We start from the raw sequence: 17,365 nt of genomic DNA on the forward strand, positions 1-17,365 counted from the left end.
ACGAAGCGAACGTCTTTAGTAGTTCACAAGCACACGTCCATTGCTATATTCTCGCCAATATCCCGCCGGTCCGCCTTGGCTTTCCTGTATGATATACAGGGACTTAGCACGTGGGAAACCAGCTAATGTACCTAAGCGTGGTCGGGTTGGCTCGGCCTGACTTCTGACCTGCTCCCACTCGCGTCGGTCTCATGTCTAGAAAGCTCCGTTACCGGTTGCATCATTCCGTTTTTCGCCCTGACAGAATGCCACTGGTAAGAGAGGTTCCTTGACATGAGACCGACACATAGGATATTCGCCATTTCAGTGTAGCGCGTTGATTATGCTACGAAACTTGTGTCGAACGCGACCAATTGCGAATATTGGTATTGACATTCTGTATGCGAGGGCGTTTCCTATGAACCGAGTGGCGTTTATGACTTTTCCCAAGTGGCGGCATATACTAGGGCGAAAGTAGGAATTATACGCTTTGGAACAAGGCGTACGCCAGCGACACATCATCTGCGTGGGAATTTTATTCTTCTTTTTTGCTTTCATGGTCTGTTCTAAAGCGCCGTTTCTTTTCTTTGCCGAAGTTAATTTACAGCATGTTGATACGCCCTCTCGAGTGTCTGATTCAAGCATATATGAAGCAGGCTCGGCTTGGATTCAGGCGGCACATACCAGCTAATAAAGCACGAGATCTTGCATCCTGGTTCGTGGGTTCCAAACGCACGATGCTGATGCGGCTGCTCGTTTTGTTTCTTCCAGCGCAACCGCTTCCTGGAGTTGGTCGAAGAGCTCGGTCGAACAGCGTGCCGACGGGAAAAAAAACGTGAGTGCGCGCATGTCTCTTCTTGTGAATGACGTCATGCCTGGCGTAAACCCATCTCGTGTTGCCGCGCGGAAACGTTCGCTGCTAAACGTCGCAGCAGAAGGCGGCCATCTCTCTCTTATCTCCGAGGCATGTGCCAGCGAACCTTAGCCAAATAATCAACTCGCGTCGGCTTTATTGTTCGCGCATTGCCTCCGAGGTTGCGCGTGCAAAGAGGTCTTGCGCACGCAATCTCGGAGGCTATAGTTCGCGTAGCTTCGATCGACCTGGTTTCCGGCGTTACTTCGTGGCGATGCCGGCACTACGCGCAACGAACCACGGCAGCGCTGCTGGAGTATACGTGATCCCTACTGTCATTTTTCTCGCAAGGATTGCGCTAAAGAAACAGCCGGAACATGCTAGGATAGGCTAAATATCTTATTAGCCGTTGCAAATCCTCTGAGAGAAAATTAAGTTAGTGATATAGTTAACAGACTTACTGATCTACGTACCGCTGGTTACGATAGTGACACCGCAAACACAAGAAGGACGCGTGCGTTAATTTGATGTGCCAGCTGCGGTGACTGCGTCGAGAGCCTGTAAATGCTCGTGAGTAGCAACACTTCGTGAATTTGAGCACACCGAATGGCGTACGAACATGCGTTTCATCGTTAAGTGTGGATGGAGGAAACACGCACTGGAAAACCTCTCTTGTCTGTACATTTTTTTTTTCAGGAGAGTCCGCGGAAACATCATTCAAAATTAGGCAAACATCTTTATGAACTGTCAAAATCCGCAAAGAAAAAAAATAGGAATTCGTTGGCACGCCTTTCATCCGCTAAAACAACTATTTCTCATCTAAACATGCCTATGATCCGTCATATCAAGCGGAAAATTTGCTAGTGCGACAACAATGTATTAGGTGAGGGTATGGGACTGATCGTCATCCGAGCATGTGCGATGGATTCTTTGCGTCTAGAATTGATATTGTTTTTTTACGATTGTACATTCGTGCTTTGCTCGTACGTTTAATTCTGTTCCTGCAATCAAATATGTTCATAATCCGAGTCATCCACAATAAGCGAATCTGCAAAAAGAAGGTCGCTATTAAATTATGAGAATCACATGAATGCTGCCTGCATTCATATGGTCGTCACATGGTCTGTTCTAGTTTAAATTTCCCCTGAATTAGGGTCTGCATGTTCTTTTTTTGTTTATCACCTGCCACGCCATAAGATCTCTCTAGTGTTCTTCCTCGGCATTTTCCAGACAGTCATACTCGTGGTCCGAATAAGACTCTTTGAATTGCCTGATTCGAACATCAAGTTTTCTTTTTCTTTTTTTGTATACCTTTTGTATGTGCGTCCTCCTTGGTGACGCGATTCCCCTGTCAACGTAGGCATTTTCTAAGTTTCGCCAAGGGGCCGACCTCCGTCCTCTCAAAACTTCGCACGTAAAATTATCAGCCCGCTTACATGCGTGTCGTTCTGCTCATTCATGCCGATTGCTGTGACAATAGGGGAGCACAGGCGAGCAGATTAACAAAATGTTGCCTACAGCATTAGCGACTTGAACGCCGCCAGAGAGACTACTCTCGTCCAGATATGGCTTCCCAAATGAAACCCTGCGGACCTATAGTGCGATCAAAGATGTGGCCGCCTGTCTTTCTGGAATCCGGGGACATAGCTGGAACAGTCCGGGTGCAGTTGTTAATGTAGCGTGTTTTCGATACACAACTCTTTCCGTATATCAGGCTAATCCAATTCATTGCAATCTCATACGGTGTGCGTTGTGGCAAACGGAAATGCGCGACGGTCGGATATCTTGGTGCTGCACTTTTACCTCCTCGTTCAAAGTGTTCCTCCACTCAAGATTTGAGGGCTCGAGGCTGCGCGTTCATACCAACGGTGCCTGCACTAAGGAGATCAATGTGGCACGTATACGTAGGGGCTCTTTTCGTTTTCGCCTCTTCTGTTGTACAGACAGCTCGTTTTTCTGATGACGAGGTCACTGCTCGCAAAAGTTGTCTCTGAATTGAGGGGCTCGTTTTAATGAGAGTCATGGCGATGTAAAAAAGGTACCGAACTTCAAAGAGACACTAAATGCACAACCTTCCTTGGCAAATTGCGCTTCTGGTAAAGACTAGCAAATCACACAGTGAGCGTGGTGCATTGGTAAAGAAGCCAAAAAAAAAAAAACACACAGAAACAAAGTACAGGCATCAAGTTCCGTGTGTGTTTAGTAGGTAATACTTTATTGGTACGCAATTGTTTCATTGCAACCTATTGGAGCTAGATAGTCAACCTGGTGTGTTTTGACGCCTTACCATTTGCGAAGTTGATGGAATACGTGACGCCACACTGACTTGCCGGTGCTGATTGCAGGTTCTCGAGATGTCCCTGGGCCACGAAATGAAGCATAAACTAACCTAGTGTTGCTGTTTCTTGTGTCCCTTTAAGCTTGTAGCGACGTTGAATTGGTGGCGCCGTTGTTATGATGTCGTACAGGACGGTTTTCTAGAGATTGCTGCAACTCTGTCAAACGCAGCCGTGGTTCAACGTCATACACTGAGGAAGTAATATGCCGCAACTCTTCTCGTAGTTTGCACTCTGCCTTACCGAAAGGCCTCCATAGGGCCTGGCCTTGTAGCTAAACGGTATAACGGGGAACACTGCAATCGGCCTTCGAGGCTGCACGATTGCACGCAAAGTTGAGTGAAACATTGTTGTTAGGGTAACAATGGCGGTGTCTTTAGGGCACGTAATGTGGGAGGCTGTTTCCTTCTTTTAGCCTCTCCCTCATAGCCGGACACCGGGCAGCCTTTGCTGGAAAGGAAGGCGGGTCTGGGGGCACCCTCCAGCAGTGCATGACGTGCCGCGAGCCGAGACTTGGCAGCGGCTGCTGCGCGGGCGAGGCGCGCGCATCGCAGCTCTGTCCTCCCCGCTGTCTTGTTGTCCTCGTCCTGTCACCGTTGCGTCGCGGCGCCCGTGGGCGGAACTCCCGAGCACAGGCGCGCTGTGGTTTTCCAGGGGCGAAAGAGGAAAACTGAGCGAGCAGCTCTCGCCGCTTAGTTGTCGCTTGGCTTGAGACACTAGAATGGTCGGCGCAGCGTTGGCAAAACGGGGTGGTCAACTTCTATAGATAGGAGGCGTAATGTGGAAAACTACTTCCAAGTGCGCACCCACCTCCGAGACTTCGCAGCACCACCGTTGATTTTCTTTGGTTACTCGGGTACCTTCGCAAGTGACTGAGCTCGGCTGCATTGAGAAATGTGTAACTGCCTATGGTGTCACTGTGAAGATGATTTCCAGATTAAATAGAGGGATTTCCACTGTAATACAGCCGCGGCAGCACACGATGCGCGCCGCTTGTGGCAGGCCTCTCACCGCAGCGCCACTGTTATCGTTATGGAGCGCAGAAGCGCTGAACTACGCTTCACGCCCGGCACACCTACCCATCTAGCCACCGTCTATAGCTGCAGGACAACATTGCGAGCGGCGTACTTCATTGGCGGTGCCCCGACGGTACCGACACCGGCTTTGAGGGTTAACGTTACGTTACCGATGCTGGATTAATGAGAGTGGTGGAATTAATGTCTATTTTCATTTTCAGACACTGAGTTAACGAAAATTTAGTGCGAATTGTGGTGATTCGTTATCGTGCTTTTGCATGCAAGGCTAAACAAGGCAGACACAGGTTTGCGTAAGTGGCTATATTGTGTCACGCACTTTCTGTCTAGCTTTGTGCGCAAAACCATAAGGATGTCTCATTTTCAAAGTTATTTTGCATACATATATTATAGATAAACTTTATTCTTTCTATGCCGCATGTTTACCGAAGGGCAGCACATGAGAGTAAATAAGTGTTTTCAGAAATTACTGCCTTGATGCAGCTCTTATGTTATTGTAGATGCAGGCATGCAGTGCCTGTCTACTGATGTGGTTCTGGCCTGGTTTCTAATATTTGCTTTGCACCGCGATTTTCATACGCCTTTGCGCCTCCATAAACGCCCATAAACGCGGAGATAACTTCGACGACGCTGACACGGCACCCGGTGAATGTACAGGGTCGTCCACTCTTAGTACGAACACGGTGCCGTGTGGCCTCGCTCCGCGGAGCGTCAGCGCACATGGCGCGGCCGCGCATCGAAGCTAAGCGGCGCAGGCGCACAGGGGCTTGGAGGTGGGGCTTCGTGTCGTCTGCTAAAGTGCGCGAGCGCTATGTGCTTTAGCAGACAACAGGCGGCACAAACACGGCTCGCTCGCGCGCTTTAGCAGACGACACGAAGCCCCGCCTCCAAGCCCCTCTGCGCCTGTGCCGCTTAGCTTCGATGCGCGGCCGCACCATGTGCGCTGACGCTCCGCGGAGCGCGGCCATAGGGTGCCTCGATGCCCACCGCCGCCGTCCAGGGTGGAGACAACCCCGCTGGCGCCGCCATATTGTGTCACACGAGCTGAGACTCAGCTACGCTTGCGTTCATAAAGTGTTACTCGCGGCGCGCTTCCAAGTGCTTTGCCTTGATGAGGATTTTTTTGTCGGTGTCCCATCTGCATATCTTTATAACCAATAGCCGTTAACTCGTCGAAGGTCGAAGACGTAAATGTATGGCGCCGGGAACATGCCCCAAGTTGCCTAATTCAATCACATTTAATATGCCGTGTGTATTTTTAAAATACGCACTTTTTTTTTTTTGCGCTTCGATGCTTGGTATATAAGGTTTGCGACCCCCTGTGTGTGGAAGTTTTTCTTTTTCGCTGTTGTATTTTGGTTTACACGTCACGCCTCCTTTACCGTAGCCAGCCACTCGCGCACGGCGGTTAGTTTCCCTTGCAACGGCGTGCTCTTCGCGTTCGTTGCAATTACTTGACGATATCTACGCGCAATTTTGGCTTTTTTTGCCCACAAAACTGCGTGCTGACAGGATTAAGCTGGTGTAAAAATAACTGCGATGTGAAAATAAGGTTTAGTTAGTGCTGTAGAGAAAAATGTAACGTAACTTGTCTGTGTCAATCTTGCGTAGTACACACAAGAAATCAAACGATGCACAAAATACATTTACTTATAATGTCTAGTACAATCAATCATGAAAGACACATGTACATGAAAAATTATATGTATTGTGTGGCGCCTGAAGGTTACGTTGAAAGACGAGATAAAAAAAAATTATTTCGCAAGGTAGGCTCGACACACAATTCGGGATAGAGAGATTTTTTTTTATTTATTCATTACATTGGGGGGGGGGGGGTTCAAGTGAGTACATCAACCTTATTACACACAATATAAATCGAAAACAAGAATGCAAACAAGAAAACGCAACCGCGGGTAATATTAATCAAGATATCCAGCCAGATATCCAGCCAGAATACATACATCAGCTACCATCGAATACGTCGCATCAGCCAAACACATCGATGGCGAGTACAGAACATTTCATAAATAACCATTAGAACACTGATAACTACATTGAAAAAATAAACAACACTGCATACATATCACGTACAAAAACCGTAAATGAAACTAAGACAGTCAAATACAGATTAGCAATGTTTTTCACTTCGAAAATATAGTCCATGATGATGTAGGGCTGTTGACTTTAACAGACGGCGCCCATCCTGTCGATTTCCCTCGTACTGGTCCTCTTCAAAGTGTTTCTAAGTACAGGTAAAACAACAAAAGTGATTATTGATATGAAAAGTTGCCTTGTAAATACAGAGAACCCATTACAGTGCTTAAAAATAAATTTTAGCAGAAGCAATGCTGTATTACCTCGCTTCACACGTTTCGAAGAAATGCACAGGCTACAACAGACACCATGCCAGAAAGCGCCGAAACATTTTGGTCCCATGATGCCCCTTAACTCTACTACACCTGAGCATACCGTGCACAGGCATTTAAAGACCGTCACAGTACCCACTACGATCGGGAATGAGCACGAATGACCATCGGCTTACGATCATCACGCTACAAATATGTACAAGTCTAAAAAATCAGCTATGTAACGTAACACCCTGAGGTCCGCAAGATATCTCCTGAGAAATCAGAGAAAATCACAATGTTTCGCTTACCACGTACAAAACAGCCGCTCTCCCCAGACGAAGCACTGCGTTCTTTAGTCCCAAATAACCAGTACCGAAAAAAGAAGAAAAAAAAAAAGAAACAAGAGACACACACGATGTGTGCTTCCCGTGAAAAAGGAAAATAGGTGGCTTACGTGACGATTCGTAGCTAATGTAAGACTATTTCGCGGCTAAGCATCTCCGTCAGTCCTTAAAATAAGGGTACAGACTGCGCCCATCAAAACGAAAAAAGCCTATGCGACGCGCGCTCGCAAACCATACGCTACTCAGACAGCATCGGTGCAGTGCTTACTTAGTCGAGCGAACGTAGGTACGTGAGCGAGGATCAGATAATACTTTCTTATTTAAATGAAAAACACGGTGCGGTATTCTAAACATTCTTGACACTTACCTCGCAAATGCAGGAGTTATCCGTTGCCTTCCAGTGATCGCGCTTTACTTGGGCTTCCCATCTCTTCCGTCGCTCTGGGTCCCGGGGGAAGCGAAAACAACGCAGTCCTTTACGCGTCTATCCGGCCCACTTGGGAACACAACAGCCCGTCATGTCGACACGATGCACTTGATAGCTTGTCAGTCATGCGGCTGAACACTGTCTAGCAAGTAGAAGCGTCAGCGAAGCATCCGCGCGCACTGTGCCTCGAACTCAGCACCGGCACCAAGCAATCGCAACGGCTCGCTGTGACACAATATGGCGTCGCAGCGAAAAGCGGCGGCGCGGGGGCGGTCAAAGGTTGGCACCACCCTGAACGGCGGCGCTGGCATCGAGGCACCCTACGCGGCCACGTGGCGCCGTGTTCGTACTAAGAGTGGACGACCCTGTACATCAGAGCCAGCCCCTGTTCAGCCGTCCGGTTCCGCAAATGTGTATTTACTCTCTTGAGTGTCGAGAAACTGCGTTCAGCAGCAGCTGTCGTCACTGGGAGCGTCGTATTTGAACGTCTCTATCGCATTCAACTATAGAGCGTCCGTCGCATAGTGTGGTAGCTCTTCTCCTAGTATAACCTGTCATTTTAACGCGATAGCGTTTAGGGCCCCGTGTCGCAGAAAATCCGGTGTCGGCAACCGGCGTGTGATCGTGGGTGGCGGAGAAAATCGTCCAACCACATCGACCGCGCAGGCCCTTCACGTGGTGCAAGGTTTTGATGAACGAAAATTGAATTTCTCACAGTGAAATCTGTCAGAAAAAATTTGGCGTCGGATTCGCCGTCGGATTGTAATTTGAATGTACGAGAAAACCTAATTTATCTACGAGGAAACTCAAACACAAACCCCTTTTCCAGCATTTCTACCAGATAATAGCAAATAATTAATAAAGAAAGGTGCTAGGGCCTTCATATTTTAATATAAGACCACTTACTTACATTGCCCCTGGAAAAACGTCTTTCCAGCAATGCATTTCAGTTTAAAAGTGAAGCCGACTTTAAGGGGATCGGTTGAGCTTGGTCTTTGTGAGCTGGCTTTCCCACGTTCAATGTTGCAGTGAATGAAGGCTACTTGCCGTATGCGAACAATGCGATGCGAACGGGTCCCGATAACGCTATCGCGTTCTAACTCTTCAAGGCGAAGCTTAAGCGTCCTCCAATTTTGCCTTCCAGATCTACCACTCCCCTTTTAGAATTGAGACATGTGCCGTTCTCATATCTTTCATGTATAAAATTCGAAGGCGGGGGGCGCAGATTTAACGTTACTCTCGGTGGCGTGCCTTGGTAGCTGAGCTTCTCTGTACCCCGTGCAGAAAACGTTTGTAGAAAACTATTATGATCTCCGCTCATCGATCGTTGAATTGTTCACCCGAGGATTACACCCGCCTGCTTTGTTCAACTCGCTTTGCGCTGCCTGTCATTGTATCCGAGAGGGACGGGAACGCGGAGCCCCCCTAAAAAAAGGCGGCGGCGCTGCCGCGCTTCGCAAGTGCACGTGCCAATCAGTGCTGCCTGTTTCTTTCCAACCGCTTGGCCGCTTTTACGGCGCTCCGTGTGAAAGCGGCTTTCCTTTTTCGCAAACACGCATGCAGAGTGTGCCAGGTTTGTAGGTCACGGGGCAAACGCGGCCTGTCGTGGCGGCGCCGATGCTGCGACTGCTTCGTATGTACAGGCACGGCCGTCTAACGAGGGGAGCAGAGTTCGAGATGGGAAACGGGGTCTCGCGACGTGAGAATCGAGCATCACCTGCATTGAGCGGAGCGAGACCCGGGGGGGGGGGGGGGGGGGGATCGTCCCTACCGCTGTTCTATACAGGGACCCCTTCATGTCGTACCCAATATTCTGCGTCAGTCGTGTATTCCTTTTGATCTTCCCTTATGGAGATCGTTCAGAGCCGCCCAAGATCAACCTGTTCCGGAATGAATGTAGGTGCGCGTCCTCTGACACTTCCAATTTATAGTTGCCAAAGAGTGTTTGTATCGGTGAAGGCTCATAGTGAGTTAGCGAGCAGATGCACCTATGTGAGAAATGCTAATTTAGACCTTTTTCTTTACTTTGGAGAGCTTCACCTACAGGAGTGATACTTACCAATATGTTGATACGGAACAGCCATGCTGACGAGAGCCCCGAAAATCCTCGCCGGCGAGCTGCCGGTGCAGCACTGTGCACATGTGTTGTTAAGCCAGACAAAAATGGCGTGGTCATTATGAGTTCGCCTTTCGACTGCACTAGGCCAGCAGTTAGTTCAATCTCCCCCGACGAACGGTGTGATACACGTCAGCTTATACGGCATCCTTCGCGCTCTTCGGTTGTCAGGGGGCCGACAACGCCACTGTGCGACTACGTTTGTGTAATGGACAAGACGCCGCCAGGAAATGGAGCCGCAGCGTCGCGACAGACCGAAGGAGTTTAGTTGGAACACACATATACACGAATGTTGTGAAACGTTGATTGGCGTCCGTATAGCGACGGTCGGCCACGTTGATGCTCCCGCGGCGCAGCCCTCGTGAGCCGGTGGTACGGTGACCGGTCATTGACATTATGGGCACTTTGGAATTACGCCATATTGATTCGAATTCGTGATCTTGTCTGCTCGGATTGCCCCATTGGGCTGCTGCAGTCTTTCTGATTGGCTCAAAGCGCAAGCACAGCAGAATTCGACGATATGACGGAATTAGACCGTGTCAAGAATGATAGCATTCCAGAATAATGGCGATGTGGGATCCCCCAAATATACCATGTATTTCTGCGAAGACCTTAAGCAATTTTTAAACATCTGCAAAGCGGATACACTTGGAACGAATTCTCAGGATGGCACTGATTTCGAGATAATAATTTCAGAACTATTGCGAAGAGATGCATTGGTGGTTCCGTTACTTTTGTGCTTCAATGCATCCAACGGGGGTTTGTTAAAAAAGGGAAGCGACAGTGCATTGTTACCGCAGGTTTGATGGCGCATATCTCGGAAAGGGTGTCATCCACACGATATGCCTTGCAGTCTCACCGTCTACAATTTCTGATTTGCAGTATGTGCCGTAAGGTAATTGATTCAAAGACTAATCAGTGATATTTTTCGTAATAGTTGATAATGCGTTTCGATTTCTCGTGCAAGTAAGGTCTGCCTCTTCGAGAAGACCAACTCAAGGACTAGACCAGTGCCATCTGCCACAGGCGATTTTCAAAAATTGTTTAAAGTCTTCGCAGAAACACCTGATATGATACTATCACCGACAGGCTAGTGTGAACTTTGTTGTAGAGAAAATCAGCAAACCTACAAAACACGTAGGGTAGCGTTAAGCAACCCTACATATCATGCTGCCCTACTTTCACAGCGGTGGTGTGAATCCTGTTCCATGCTTGCATCGTTTTTTTCCGTTACGATAACTCTTAGTCAAAGGACATTTTTAGACACTTTGAGCGCAAATATATCAATTTAGCTTAATTTAATGTTTGTCTCTTTCATATCGGTGGTTCGCGGTAACAAGTTCATCTGGTCTTCAGAGAATTTCTTATATTTCAGAAGAAATGTTCCGCATATTGTGTTTTCCGTTTGTGTGGTGCACAAATATTCCAGTCTTCTCTTACAGGTCGCCACCTCAGATCCATTCATGTTACTTTACAGGGGTAACGCGAGTAGGTAATGACGATAAAGTCTTCAACATTGACGGACTAGGTCCACATTTACATCTGAGTAGTGGGTATGCCACGGCATTCTGTCAAAGCATACTCGATGGTTTCCGCGCGTTTCTGCGGCCTGAGTAGTGGTGATCGTGAGCGCCGTGATCGTCCAAATATCACCCCATTTAGGTATCGGTCTTTCATTTAGGATACTGTTAATGGCTGGCTTCCTCTTCACCACTCCTATAATACTCTTTCTTTTCTTTTTCGACACTGTGCCTGCAAATTTATGTTCATCATTTTCTGTGTCGCTGCCTACAACACTTGCCTAATGGTTGCTGATTATTTTCCTAGTTATTGTTCTACAGTGAGTCCCCTTTGCTTCCTTGCAGAAATACTTCAATACCTTAGCCATCCATCTGTCTTAGTATTGTTCGGTAAATTCTTATACAAGTTTATTTCTCTTTGTGATACATTTTAACATAAAGATTGAACACAATTCTTCCTAACAGATTTCTTTTCTCGGAGTCTTCCGCACTGCGAAGCACACCTTGTGGATGCCTCTGTGTTTCCCAGTTGTACAGAGGTCAACACACTTATCTAGAACACACTCCTGAGTGCCAAAGCAGCCACCAAAGCTTAACCGCCCATCAGGGCGAGAGAAGTCAATGAAAACATTAAATGTAGTCACGCAACCTCACAAACAGCCGATTTTTTGCAACATGGCATCTTCAGATTCGCCAGCGCAGTCCTGAAAACGTGGTTCGCGCGTTCTAGAGAAGTGTGTTGACCTCTGTACTTTCTTAATTCGCATTCAATGCTATAATCTTCCAACTATCCAAATTGTAAAATTAAAAGACCGCAAGAAAGAACATGGACAAGCCTGGACAACACAAGCGCTCATCAGTCTTATGCATGTTCCTTTCTTGCGTTTTTTTTTTTTAATGTTACTATGCATACCACGAACCAACTAGTCCAGCAGCAAGCCTTGTTATTCCAACTAGCCTTATAGGTTATTCCCTATAGTCCTGCCCGCCGCGCTAGGCCAGGGGCCATGGCGTTACACCGCTGACCTCGAGGACAGCGGTGCAACGTGAGCCTGAGAACAGTTGCCCCTTTTCCTCGTGCCCTCCTATTCACTCATATACTGATCGAACACTGATGGTGCTGTGTGTTTCTGGCTTTGATTCTTTTGCCTGCCGCTGCTTATTCCATTTTCCGTCATTGTGACTGCCTTATCTGTTGCGAGATTAGACACAATCAAGCCTGACTTGTTCACACTTTTAGCTTAACCCTCCTCTTCACAAACGTCTGCCAGAAGCTGAATATCTCGCTGGCAGTTGGTTATCCGAAGCATGCCAGTTGCGTACGCACATTCAACTGCAAAGATTCTCTCCCAGAACCACGCCGTCTCGCTTAGATAATTATGAATTGTAACCGCACTTACTGCCTCCAGCCTCACTCACGGCTTCTTATGTATTACCATAAAAAAAAAAAAATGGACAGCTTGCACTACTGGTGCAACGCTGGAGTTAACCAGCTTCTAGCTAGCTGATCACCTAGCTTCTTCCAGCTTTTACATATCTTGACTAACACACACACACGCACGCACACACACACACACACACACACACACACACACACACACACACACACACACACACACACACACACACACACACACACACACACACACACACACACACACACACACGCACGCACGCACACGCACGCACACACACGCACACACACACACACACACACACACACACACACACACACACACACACACACACACACACACACACACACACACACACACACACACACACACACACGTACACTAAACGACTCCACACTTGCCGGGGCGTGGCTGGTTGTTTGAAGTTTATTTCAGACAACCAATAAAATATGTACATACATATATTTATATATACACACATATACAGTTGCCTAGGGGACCGGCGAAAAGGCAAAGCCTGACAGGGCGCCTGCCCCACCCGCCGGAGTGGCTCAGTCAGCTAAGGCGCGACCTCGTGCTGCTGAGCACGAGGTCGCGGGATCGAATCCCGGCCCCGGCGGCAGCATTTCGATGGAGGCGAAATGCAAAAACGCCCGTGTGCTTGCGTTGTAGTGCACGTTAAAGAACCCCAGGTGGTCGAAATTAATCCGGAGCCCTCCACTACGGCGTGCCTCATAATCAGAACTGGTTTTGGCACGTAAAACCCCAGAAAGAAGAAGAACAGGGCGCCTGCCCCCCGAAAACCCAAATTCACCTCCAAAAAGACGCAATGCTCAGTGTTACAATTTAACAAAAGCTATTACAGTGCAGAAAAAAAAAAAACAATGACCATAAGACAGAACAAGCACCTCAGTACGGGAACGCTTTTGTACGTAAATGGATATTTTCACATTTAAGCCACACGAAGGTGTGATCTACTTGCCCTTCCTATGCTGTTCGAACTTTATACCTGAGATGGCCAGGGTATACGTATAGCTACAGGAAGTACGTCTACCGAGATAGACCTTTAAGGACCTGAAACTAAGTAGGTCCCAGGAAATTTTTTCATTCAGGTACTGGCCAACACGGCCACTAATCCAACACCCTTGCGTCCAAAGAAGGGGCGCAAATATTACTGTTCCTTGTAGATGAACAGTCTGTAAACCTGCATGCGTCGCAAATCTGCAGCACCTCTTATGGCAGTGATCATCGTTTGAAAACGAATTACGAAACAACAACGACATCTTCAAACACACGCATGTCCAAGTATTGCAGGAGTAAATTCTGGCTAGCTTAGAGCACCTTGTGACACTAGCACGCTTCGGTGCAGCCGGTGGACTGGCGCGCGTTATCGAGTGGGTGCCTGTTTACCTCACCCTGCAGCGTTTTACCTTCCTCAATCAGTGACCCTTTGTTGCTCCCTCTGCCAACAAGGGACTTTACTATTATTATTATTATTATTATTATTATTATTATTATTATTATTATTATTATTATTATTATTATTGTTGTTGTTGTTGTTGTTGTTGTTGTTGTTGTTGTTGTTGTTGTTGTTCCGCCAAATTTATGCCGGTTCCTCCGTATTGCCTTCATCCAAGCTTTTTTTGTCAGAGCATGTTCTAAGATTCCTTCATCTTAGCTTTGCGTTGCGCGCTGCTGATATCGAACGTGGCTACAGTAGCCCGTTCTCTTTTCTTAAAAGTCCACGTGTAGGCGCTGTTGCTTACTTATTTGTGCGGCCGTATACCCCGCTTCCTCTTGTCTGTCATCAAGTGTATTGTCCTATACCAGTGCACGTTAAGCGTGCTTCACCCAGTGCACGAATACATCGCGGAGAAGCGCGCTCAGCAGCGGAGTTGTACATATTGGGTCGTGCCGGCTCTCGACCTTCCGGGTGGTTCCCTCCGCCGTTTTACGCAAGCCGGACTGATAAAAGAGGCGACACGCCGTCGCGCTGTGACCTGTCTCGCTCCTGGCTTTGGTCCAGAGAGGGGCGGCGTCAGTCGTGGTCAAGCGGGACCCGTGTGTATGGACTTGTTTTCGAGGCAGTCGTTTACGCTGGCGTCTATACGTCTTCGACATTCTGTCTCTTAACGTCCTTACGGTCGCAAAGTGGCAGCGCGCATCATGTGAAATGACTGCGCTTGACTGATATCCCGTCTCTTCTGGTCGTGCTCTGCAGCGGGGACCAACGTGCGTCCAGTGGCTTAGCTGTGTCGGAACAGCAGTCCTAACGAGCGCATTGTGTACGAGCGTACAAAGGAACGCCGGTTATCCAGTTCCTCTGCATTTGTGGCCGTATATATACTGGAAGCCTAGCCTAGCTGAGACAGTGGAAGAAGATATTAGGCGAGCACACGTTCCGTTAGTGTTATCGCTGCGCATCCCCTGCTTTGGTTAGTGATGAGATGGTTCCTTTCAGGTAATTTTCGAAGTCGATTAAATTGTCCGGTCGATGAGGCGTTTGCCGTTTGCTGTTGGTATAGTCGCACTGAAACAGCGGATTTGCAAGAACCGTGATCGCGCTGCAGCCGTTGCCTTCTCCCAACTGCAGGTTGTGCTTAACATTTCCATGTCTCGATCTTAGGGACCACGCTCCTAAAGTGTGGCCAATGCGCACTCGATAATTGACTTATGAGAACAGTACTCTGGCCTGAAATTCCGTTGTATAGATCCTTCCCTTTCACACCTCCACTATCAGCGCTCGGCTGTGTACACATTTTTCGTGCTCTGTCCCGTGTGATCGCGAAAGTTGTTTGTGCAGTATATGCTCTCTCTCCTTTTCTTTGCATGCACTTCGTTGTTGTTTTTCACCGGCGGCGCGGCCTGGGCGTTCCAGACGCGTAGACAATGTAACCGCAGAGAAGGCGAAAGCGGATCACCGGCTGGCGAGTCGTACGGCAGGTTTGGGCAAAGCGGCACTTGCGTGGACAATGCGGCGAAGAGCATGTGTTGCCCGTGCAGCGTGTCCAGTTCAAGATGACCTGCCTGCTCGCGTGGTCAAGCGCCGTGTTCCCGCTGGCCCCGCGTATGCGCGATGCCATCTCGCCAGCTGCGTCGTCGCCTTCTCGCCAGCATGACACCGGTGGGCGTTTTTCGGCACATTTGCAGCGGGCGTCGAACCCGCGTACGTATAGGCGCGTGCGAGAGGCCCTCCCGCTCGCGTCGAGCGGCGGCGTCGCACAGTGCACGCAACTATACACGCAACAACAACCACCCCGGGGCCCACGGCGAACGGGGGGTCGCCGCCAGCTGCCAAGCGGACCGCGAGACACGACGCAGCTGCGGCGGCGGCGCCGCGTGTGCTCGTTGTGTACGCACGCTCCAGGCTTGACCGCGCAGCGTGGAAAATAACCGGGGCCTTCCAGGCGTCTATATAGTGTATACACCCGCGGCAGGACTCGCCGTCTCGCGACCGGGTGTGCGTGCGAGCCGCAGGCCATATCGGTGCGTTGCCCCCTCGCGCTGTGATCGAGAACGGTTGCTGCTCAGGTGGGCCAACGGGCGCGTGTCTCTCCCCCGGGTCCGCCGCAGTGCTTCGGTCGTTTGCCTCTGGCGTGCTTCGATATGCAAAGCTGTCAGGCGGTTTTGGTGCTTTGCGGCCGCGCTGCCAGCGCGTTCTTCTCGTGTCCGCGCGGGGAACCAGAAGGGAACCGATCGAGCTTCGAAAGGGACCGTCCTTTGCTCTTCGATATAGGCGAACGCTTATGTTTGATTCGGGCGCAGTGTTCTTTTTCGTGTAGGTGAAGCCACCTTTTCCATATCTCTAAGTGGCGCGGGTGCGCTGACTCTCCAGACAACTCTGTGAAGGGCGTTTGTGCGGTTCAAACTTGAAAGTGCAATCCTCACTGGCGCCGACTCGATTATGAGCTGCAGTGTCTGCCATTCCATGATGAACAAAGGGCAATAGAAGTGGAAACGCCACATTTAAGCACACGTATTTAATAAAGAAATTGCAATCGTACGCAACCGGCAGCACTAGCTGTTGTTGGCACAGAGCTGAAATACTGCAGTAGGGTTCGTGACGGTCGCGTGCCATCACGTCAACAGTTTGTCTAGCTCGCTGTAGTTTTGTACTTGTTATACACATGCACCCACTGACCGCTGCAGTTTGTGGTTCGTGTTTTGAAACGAGGGCCGATGTTCGGCTTGAAATTGAGTTCGCGGAGGCGGTGCGTGCGCACGGTTTACCTGGTTGGTGCGTGCGCAAGAGAGCGGATCTGTTTATAGGAACGCACATGGTGCCAAACTTGCCACTCGCATCGGCATCCGCGTGGTCGGCTGTGCGGCTGTGCGACAGATATGACGACACGCGGCGATGGGTAAGCCTCGTGTGTGTGGCCATCTGTAGCGGCGTGTCCGTTGCTGTGCCATTACAACGGTGACGGTTATGGGCTCTCTGTGGTAACACACTCAAATTGGGGTAGCACATATTGACGTACGCACATAACGACGTCCAGGTAAGCACTTCAGTGGTTAACTCTTCATTCATTGTTCCGCGGCGAGACAGGACCTGTGGCATGGTGGGTTCCGGCCCAAGTCTGCCGTTGAACCGTGAGACAGCAAACAGCTGATCGTGGTGCCGCTGATGAGTCTGGGAGCAGTCTTCGTAATCTTGTGGCAGGCTAGGCCGGCGCCGGGAGTGCCGCTATACAATGTGTATGAGCCAAGCAACATTGCTTATTGGTGGATTAATGATTGTTTGCTGCACGCGTCCTTTTTTAGTCAAAAGGCGTGGCTTGCTACGCATGCGATGAGCGAGCACCAAACGTCAATAGATGCGGGAAACTCCCATTGCACATGTCGCGGCATGCGCGTGAACCCAGTGAGAATGGGCCACTCCCGGAGGGCAGTACCTGAAGCTTGGCGCTGTGAGGGTCTATCCGGAAAACCGGGCGCGTAATCAGATCACATGCAGGTAGCCAGAGGAGCGCTAACGTGCTGGAAATGATCG

At 49.2% G+C, this 17,365-nt stretch overlaps 1 protein-coding gene across 1 annotated transcript in view; it reads left to right on the forward strand.

Moving 5' to 3' along the window:
* The first annotated feature begins 758 nt into the window (after window positions 1-758).
* LOC119455359 (protein roadkill) overlaps window positions 759-17,365 on the forward strand; it is a 154,680-nt gene continuing 138,073 nt past the window's right edge. Inside the window, exon 1 of the mRNA XM_049668722.1 lies at window positions 759-814. The gene's annotated coding sequence lies outside the window, so the exon portion shown is untranslated. The remainder of the gene's footprint in view (window positions 815-17,365) is intronic.

Source organism: Dermacentor silvarum, chromosome 6 (genome assembly GCF_013339745.2).
Source record: "Dermacentor silvarum isolate Dsil-2018 chromosome 6, BIME_Dsil_1.4, whole genome shotgun sequence".
Taxonomy (NCBI): Eukaryota; Metazoa; Arthropoda; class Arachnida; order Ixodida; family Ixodidae; genus Dermacentor; species Dermacentor silvarum.